Source organism: Ahaetulla prasina, chromosome 10 (genome assembly GCF_028640845.1).
Source record: "Ahaetulla prasina isolate Xishuangbanna chromosome 10, ASM2864084v1, whole genome shotgun sequence".
NCBI lineage: Eukaryota > Metazoa > Chordata > Lepidosauria > Squamata > Colubridae > Ahaetulla > Ahaetulla prasina.
This window is the reverse complement of record NC_080548.1, coordinates 15,362,228-15,371,271: the sequence shown is the minus strand read 5'-3', so window position 1 is coordinate 15,371,271 and position 9,044 is coordinate 15,362,228.

Genomic DNA, 9,044 nt, shown 5'->3' with positions numbered 1-9,044 from the left:
ATATTTGAGGTTGTATCATTGTGTTTTGTTCCAAATCTCTTAGGTATTGTAGCCTCACCTAATTTACAGGTCTGAAAAAACAACAACTTGAAAGGTGCCTTTTAGCTGCCTGCAAGGAGTGAAATATGTTAATAAGCCCCAGGAATGAAAATTGATTAATGGAACACCTTCCTATAAGATAAAAAAAAAAAGCGCACTCGAAACTTTAACCTAATCACTTGGTATCTAGTGGCTGCTTTCCAGAATCCAAGTTGGATACGGGTTTTATTCTTTCAAATGGAAATTCCCAGCATCTGATCTTGAAAATAGTTAATATCTTAGCTATGGATCTATGTCTCTCCCAAGGGAATCAGGGTTGTATGGAAAGAGTGCTAATGAACTTATGACAGTGTCTAGCTCTCAGCTATGCAGGGCAGGACTGTTGAAAGGCTGATGCTTAAAGTTCACCAAACAATATAATAAATGAGAGGTCCCTCTCTCACCTCTGAATTTGGACTTGGACCTGGTTGTTTATGCTGCAGTACAAACCTGTAATATGTTTTTAGGATGTGCTTTTTCCTGGAATAATAAAGATGTTGTTAATCTGTTTATTTGCCCTGATCTAGTCTGTTCTCCAAGCCATGCCAATGTCACCGCATGAGCAAACAAAACACCATATGGCGCTTTCTGGCAACATCATTCCTCCGCTGTCCTCTGAAGATAAAGTTTACGTCCAGTGAATGTTGATATGGATAAGTGTCTCCAATTTTACATGGGAACACCTAGTAGGTCCTGGACAATGCCACAGATGGGAGAGTCATACAGTGCAGTTAATATCTGCAGTGCGCAAGGTCATTTCCACTGCAGCCACTGTATTGCTGCAAACAGATGAGGAGCAGACCTGAACTGATCTCAACACCAACCCAATGAAAAACAGAGGACCATAAGAGGATAATTCCAAGCCTATTTCATGCCTCTCTATTCACTGTTTGTGTGAAGGAAGAGGCTTTGGAGAACAGAGATCTGAAGACATCTGGCCAGAAGAAAAGTTGTGTAGCTTGCTGTGTGAAAGAATAGACAGCCTTTCCTCCAGGGGTGAAATGCTCCTGGTTCGGACCAGATCGCCCGATCTGGTAGTGATGGTGGCAGGTGGTTCGGAGAACCGGTAGCAAAAATCCCTGCTCCCGCCCGCACCCACGCCCAGCTGAGCCGCGCGATCATCAGAGGTGGGGGTTTTTTTTACTTTTAAAAGCATTTTTCTTTGGCTGAAAAAATGCTTTTAAAAGTAAAAAAAAAAGCCTCTGATGATTGTGCGGCTCAGCTGGAATCATCAGAGGCTTTTAAAGGCATTTTTTCTACAACCTCTTCAGCTGAAGAAGTTGTAGAAAAAATGCTTTTAAAAGTAAAAAAAAAAAAGTTGGCCACGCCCACCCAGTCACATTACACTCTCCCACCAAGCCACGCCCACAGAACCGGTAGCAACAGATTTTACATTTCACCCCTGCTTTACTCCCATCAGTTCTGATCAAGCTCCCCTTTCATCTGAGTCCCAAGTTATTTCCCACCAGTCCTCAGGTTTCCTTGTCCTGTTCAATTAGTCTTCTCCAAACATACATAGAATATTTCCTGAGTGACATCAGAGTATTTCAAAAGATCACCGTGATATTTTTTTTTCAACGATGTCAGAGCAGCTGAGCCAATAGTACTGAGTTAAGATGGAGGAGTACAGAAGAGAATGGCACTGGAAACAACTCAACAAGCTATTGTTATGGGGGATTAGTTGTCTATGGAATAATTAAAAAGTGAGCCAGGACAGATTGGACAGATTTCAGGGTGGAGGAATAATTTCTTTTGTTGTCTTCTCTCTCCCCTTCCACCTCCCCTTCCCGTGGAACCAACATTTTACCAACTGGAACCAGATGTCAAAACACCCTAAGCAAGAATCCATACGGTACTGTACATTCAGGAATGCAGACACTTTGGAAGTTTGGAGCCCAAATTAAATAATATTCTACTAGTTTAACCGTTTAACAGAATGAGAAAATTGGTGGTACTTTGGGGGGAAAGATGGAAGTTTAGAAGAAAACTGGATTTGCAGTGGTCCCAGTTATCTCTCATTTATTTATAGTTCTAATGATGGGGAGTCAAACTATTCTCCAAAGCACCTGAGGGTAGAACAAGAAGCAATGGGTGGAAACTCATCAAGGAGAGAAGTGACTTAGAACTAAGGAGAAATTTCCTGACAGTCAGAACAATTAGTGAGTGGAACAACTTGCCTCCAGAAGTTGTGAATGCTCTAACACTGGAAGTTTTTAAGAAAATGTTGGATAACCATTTGTCTGAAGTGGTGTAGGGTTTCCTGCCTGGGCAGAGGGTTGGACTAGAAGACCTCCAAGGTCCCTTCCAACTCTATTGTTGTTGTTGTTGTTGTTGTTGTTGTTGTTGTTGTTGTTGTTGTTATTATTATTATTATTATTATTATTATTATTATTATTATATTGATCAGAATGGTGTTGTATGTTTTTCATCGTTAAAATTAGCTGAAATGAGAACGGTTAAAAAGGGAATGTCTGAAAACAAAGACATTTTTATTGGGGAAAAGTGGGGCCTTTTACCCCATGCTGGTGGAACCCCGGTTCTTTGACAATATGGTATGCAAAGCTGGGAACCTAGAATAAGGGCTTCAAGGAAGATCATCACATAAGAATAAAAAGTCAAAAAAAAAAAAGAATTATTGGGGGGAATATCTCTCTATCCGACATCATTTCTTGAACAATGCAGAAAAGGAGCTAATTTCCCTCTGCTGCCTTTCCATCTTTTATTTATTTATTTATTTACATTTATATCCCGCCCTTCTCCGAAGACTCAGGGCGGCTTACAGTGTGTAAGGCAATAGTCTCATTCTATTTGTATATTTACAAAGTCAACTTATTGCCCCCCCCAACAATCTGGGTCCTCATTTTACCTACCTTATAAAGGATGGAAGGCTGAGTCAACCTTGGGCCTGGTGGGATTCGAGCCTGTAGTAATTGCAGGCTGCTGTGTTTTAATAACAGGCTATCTTACAGCCTGAGCCACCACGGCCCTTAGTGAACACCACGGCCCTTAGCCATCTAGTGAACAAACAGTAGAAAAAGGGGAGTCCAGTGACAAGCAACTCAAAGGCACAACTCAGCTGTGTTTTTCCTTGTCATAAGGTGTCGTTCAGCTGCCGCTTCCGATTAGATTCGTTAAAAGCCACACAAAAGCCGTGCACATTTGGAAAAATTAACATTTGGACAGGATGTCAGGTTTCTCTCCGACTTTGTGAGATGCAAATGTGGTTTCTTGTAAAGCAGACAAACTTTCTAGGTCAAATAGTTCCAGCTGAGAAGTAGATAAAAATCTCATTTTCCCCCCCATTCGCTGAACAAGCTTTATTATTATATTAATACTAGTCAATTGTTTGCTTTACAAGAGGAGTTTTAAAGAAAAAGCAAAACTGAAAATGTGATGGGTAGATTTAAGTGTAACAAGGTACGTTGTATGACTATACAGCCTATGCCTCCGATGTCTTGGATGTGATTCATTTTAATATGATCGATAATCTTTTTGTTAAAAAAAAAAAACCCATGCTCTAATGCCATTAAGGCTTTTACTGAACGTTGAAATAACCATTTTCTGCTTTTCAACGTGTCATTCAAAAAAGTGACATAGTTTAGATCTAAAAGGGGTTAAATGCAACCCTCCAAACACTAAAACACATTAAAATATCTGGAGCGAGAAGGTGACTTAAAAATTCTGCTATTTGAAAAGACCATTTTTACCAAATTGACCCATGAGAAACATCAGCCCAATTTCATGGGATTCATGAAATTTTTAACTAGGGTTGCGTGTGAGAGAAAGATGTTTAAAGCTTTTACAAGATTTAATGCACCACTTTTACCTCTGAACCTTTCCTCTAAATTAAAAAGCAGTAGAAGAGGACGATTCTAGAAGACACAAATGGATTTGTGGAGGGCCATCCGCCGGTTTGGACCTGTTCGGGCAAACCAGTAGAGGCGGCCTGTGGGTGAGCCGGGCCACCTGCCCCTGTGCTATGGCGTCCCATTTAGTCACATTTTCTAAGCTGTGCATATGCATGCAAGCCTCATGCGTGAGCCAAGCAAATGCGCGGAAGGCCACGTTCATGCACAAACATTTTTCATGGGCTCACATTTTTGGCGCGTGGCAAATGCCCTCACATTTTCGGTGTGTGGCGAACCGGTGGTAAAATTATGTGAAACCCACCTCCGAGGGCCATGGCAGGGGTGTCCAACCATGGCAACTTTAGAGCTTGTGGACGTCAACTCCCAGAATTCCCCAGTCAGCTACAAGTCTTAAAGTTGCCATAGCTCTGTGATCTATATACGGGATGAGAGTAAAATGATGGAGTCCACAAAACAGAGTGTTGTTCAGGTCTGCATCATCTATCAGATATAGCTACCTTTTCTCCCTGCATAAGCCCTTGGCAAGCCATTCCCCAGAAATCCACCCTCCCACTCCTTGATGGTACCTCTGAAATACTACTGTCCATTTGTCCCCTGTCCCCTTCTCAGGCACTGATCCTTGCCCCCATAACTGCCACCAGTACATGTTTACCTTCCTTATCTTCACCACTTATCAAAAGGGAGTTTCAGCTAGAACAGTGTCACCCTGCCTTCAAAGCGAAGGCAAAGCAACTTCAATGCATTCCGCAGGATGTTTACTGCTTGCCCTACATTTGGCTTCTTAATGTAAGGGAGGAGCCCTTGGAAGGACACACCTATCTCTTCTTCCCCAAAATACAAGGCCGTGGAGTTAGCAACATCCCATTACTTCCTTTACCGCATCACCCTACAAAGGTACAATTAGACATTCACTCTGTCAGGCTGAGGTTGAGTCACATAACTACCAGTCTGCTAATGAATGCTAACTAAATTCATTAACAGCCGACAGAATGTTAACAGGCATTTTACCATCCGCTTCCCAAATTGATTTTTTTTTTTAATCATTGGGATACAAGCTGAGCCAGTTTTTCCATATCCGCAGCGACCGATGGTTCAAGATGGGGGGGAGGGGAAATCTCATGAATGACTAGCCTAGAAGTTTGCGGAAGATATAATTATGATTTCTGCAATGGGTTCTGCCTCCTTAGTAACTTTCAAGTACTTTGTTCATCTGCGCTGCAGCTACGCCCTGTGTGGTCCCTGCAAAACCGTGTTTGTTTATTCTACATTTCTGCTCTGGGCCCCAGAGGGGCTTATAGTAATTAAGCAAAATAAGAAAAGCCCTGCTCACAGGCTAACAATCTAAAGTTATGGCAGCTACTCAAACCTTACAGTAATGTCATAATCGTGTGTCATGGAGCAGAAATGCATATCCCGAGGTCTTCGTCTTGATTACATCCTCCAGAGACCTCCAGAAACGGTTACCAAATTAGTGTTTCCAGCATGACAATGGCGGGAAAATAGTAAAGACATGACTTAATTTCAATTAAACAAAGTTGTTCTGGTCAGATCTAGAGGTAGTCCTCGACTTACGACCACAATTGAGCCCAACATTTCTGTGGTGAAATAAGACATTTCTTAAGTGAGTTTTGCCCCGTTTTTCAACCTTTTTACCCCAGTTGTTAAGTGAATCACTGGAGTTGTTAAGTTTGTAACACAGTTGCTAAGTGAATCCGGCTTCCCCATTGACTTTGTTTGTCAGAAGATTGTAAAAGATCATGAAAACATGATTCCAGGACACTGCAACTATCATAAATGTGAACCCGTTGCCAAGCATCCAAATTTTGATTGTGCGACTATGGGGAGGCTGCAATGGTCATAAGTATGAAAAACAGTCATAAGCCATTTTTTTCAGTGCCGTTGTAACCTTGAACGGTCAGTAAACGAACTGCTGTAAGTTGAGGACTACCTATAGAGCCATGGTGGCGCAGTGGTTAGAGTGCAGTACTGCAGGCTACTTCTGCTGATCACCGGCTGCCAGCAGTTTGACAGATTGAATCTCACCAGGCTCAAGGTTGACTCAACCTTCCATCCTTCCAAGGTTGGTAAAATGAAGACCCATATTGTTGCGGGCAATAGGCTGACTCTGTAAACCGCTTAGAGAGGGCTGTAAAGCACTGTGAAGCAGTATCAGAAGTGGGTTTCAGCAGGTTCTGACCAGCTCTGGAGAACGGGTAGAGGAAATTTTGAGTAGTTCAGAGAACCGGTAGTAAAAATTCAGATTGGCCCCACCCCAATCGATTCTCTGCCTCCCGAGTCCCAGCTGATCGGGAGGAAATGGGGATTTTGCAGTAATCTTCCCCTGGATTGGGGAAGGAATGGAGATTTTACAGTATCCTTCCCCTGCCACGCCCACCAAGCCATGCCACGCCCACCAAGCCACATCCACAGAACCGATAGTAAAAAAATTTGAAACCCACCACTGAGAGCGGTATATAAGTCTAAGTGCTATTGCTATTCCTATATTAATTTTTGGAGCAGAACTCATGGCACAGAACTATGTGTGACCCAACCCAGAAGATGCTTATAGTCCCAGAATGCTCTGATGTTGCTTCCTAAAGGCGTAATGCTTGGATGCTTCATTTTTAAATGTTTCATTAAAAAAAAAATTCATAAGCAGTAGTGGTGGGTTTCAAATATCAACTTTAGAAAGAGAAAAGCTGAATTTGCCCTTCTATAGTTGAGTGCACAGGTAGAACAAACAGATTTTTTTTAAAAAAGCTGCACATTAGTGATGTGAAAATTCTGAAACTTTCAAGAATGTGAATTTTTTCTCTCTGATAAATACAGGTAGTCCTCAACTTACGACCACAATTGAGCCCAAAATGTATGTTGCTAAGTAAGAAATTTGTTAAGCGAGCCTTGCCCAATTTGACAACTTTTCTTGACACATTTGTTAAGTGAATCACTGCAGCTTTGCTGGCTGAGGAACTCTGGGACTTGAAGTCCACAAGTCTTAAAAGAGCCAAGTTTACAGACCCCTGTGCTAGTCAAAAGGCCACAAAAGAGGATCACATGACCCCGGGACACTGCAAACATCATAAATGTGAGTCAGTCGACAAGCATCTGAATGCAAATCACGTGACCATGGAGATGCGCAACGGTCATAAGTGGGAAAAATGGTCATAAGTCACTTTTTTCAATGCCGTTGTAACTTCATCACTGAGTTGTAAGTCACTGTTGTAAGTCGAGGACTACCTGTATTTTTCTATTTTGGTGAGATTAAACTACATTTGTTTCTAAAACAAAATGAATAGAAATTATCTTTAGATGTTCAAGTGGCTTCAACGCAGGAGTGAAATGTTCCCAGTTTGGAATGGAGCACCTGATCCGGTAGCGATGGCGGCGGGTGGTTTGGAGAACTGGTAGCAAAAATCCCTGCCCCCCCCCATGCCCAACTGAGCCGCATGATCATCAGAGGTTTGGGGTTTTTTTACTTTTAAAAGCATTTTTTCTTCGGCTGAGCGGCTCAGCTGGGATCGTCAGAGGCTTTTAAAAGTATTTTTTACAACCTCTTCGGCTGAAGAGGTTGTAGAAAAAATGCTTTTAAAAGGCTCCTCTGACGATCCCTGCTGAGTTGCCTGATTGTCAGAGGCTTTTTTGTCTTTTAAAGGCCAAAAAAAAAGAAAAGAAAAGCCTCTGATGATCAGGCAACTCAGTTGGGATCATCAGAGCCTTTTAAAAGCATTTTTAACAACCTCTTTGGCTGAAGAGGTTGTAGAAAAAATGCTTTTAAAAGTTAAAAAAAAAAGTTGGCCACACCCACCCAGTCACATTATCCCCACCACCAAGCCACACCCACAGAACCAGTAGTAACAAATTTTACATTTTACCACTGCTTAAAAGCATAAAATGTAGAAATCTAAGGGCCAAACATCTTGTTAACAATTGCCATTTACCACATTTAAAGAAGAAACTGACCTAATTATGAAGAACGAAGGGTGCGCATCTGGTTTTATGTGTGTCTGGTTTTATCTGCCCGAGAGTAGCTATTTTGGTGAACCAAACAATATTGATTAGGTCAAACTTCAATCAAGTTTAAAGAGACCTGTAGTAGCATATGGCTTTTTGAACAGAAAATTGGAGTTTTAAAACTTTGGAAAAACATTTGTGGACACCTTGTTCTGGACCACCTCTAAAAATATTGAAGCCATCATTTTAATTTCCCATGGCTTTTGAAATGATGCTTCATGTTTAAACTGTTGTGTCCTGTTGTTGGCCAAATTGTTTCTTTATGGTCTAAAACGTGTGGTTGACATTTTTTTTCAATTTTGGGTAGAAAATAACTATATATCTCAGCTGATATTTGAATTAAGAGCAATTGTCAGAAGCTGGGGGGAAAAGGAGTTTCCCCTTTAGGCTGTTAAAGATGGGTGATAATCAGGGGTGGGCTTCAAAAATTTTAGCAAGGGTTTCTCTGCCCAGCTGCTGGGTGGGCGAGGCCATGATGGGCGTGGCCTAGTCGGCCTCCTGCATCATGGCGGTTGGGGGAGCGTTTTTGCCCTCCTTGGGCTCTGGAGTCTTTCCTTGAGCCTCCGGGAGGGTGAAAACAGCCTCCCCAGGCTCTGGAGGCCAGAAATGGCTTGTTTCAGGCCTTACCAAACTTCCGGTAGGCCCATTTTCACCCTCCCCAAGCCTCGGCGCGCGCCCTGCACTTACCTGCATCCAAAACGGGCTGCATGGGGACTCCTGGGAGGGGTGGGGCTGGGTGGGTGGAGCCAGCCAGGAATAGGATTTGGGGATTCTCCAAACTGCACAGAACCTTAGCTAGAGGTTCTCCCGACCCAAACCCCTGCGAACCCCAGCAGCCCATCCCTGGTGATAATATAGTTAATTTTGAAAGGTGGTCTGAAATAAGATACCAGTTCTGGACCCATAAGGAACATTTAAATGTTTGCCTTACCTAGGTTGTACCTTACTGTGTTTGATTTGAACTTTACCAACTTAAGGCAAAGTGATTATACAAGCTTAAGAGGATTTCAGCTACTGACTGAACTGGGCTACACCTACACTGCCCAAAATTATATGCAGATCGGAGTAGATCTTTCAGAAGTTGGA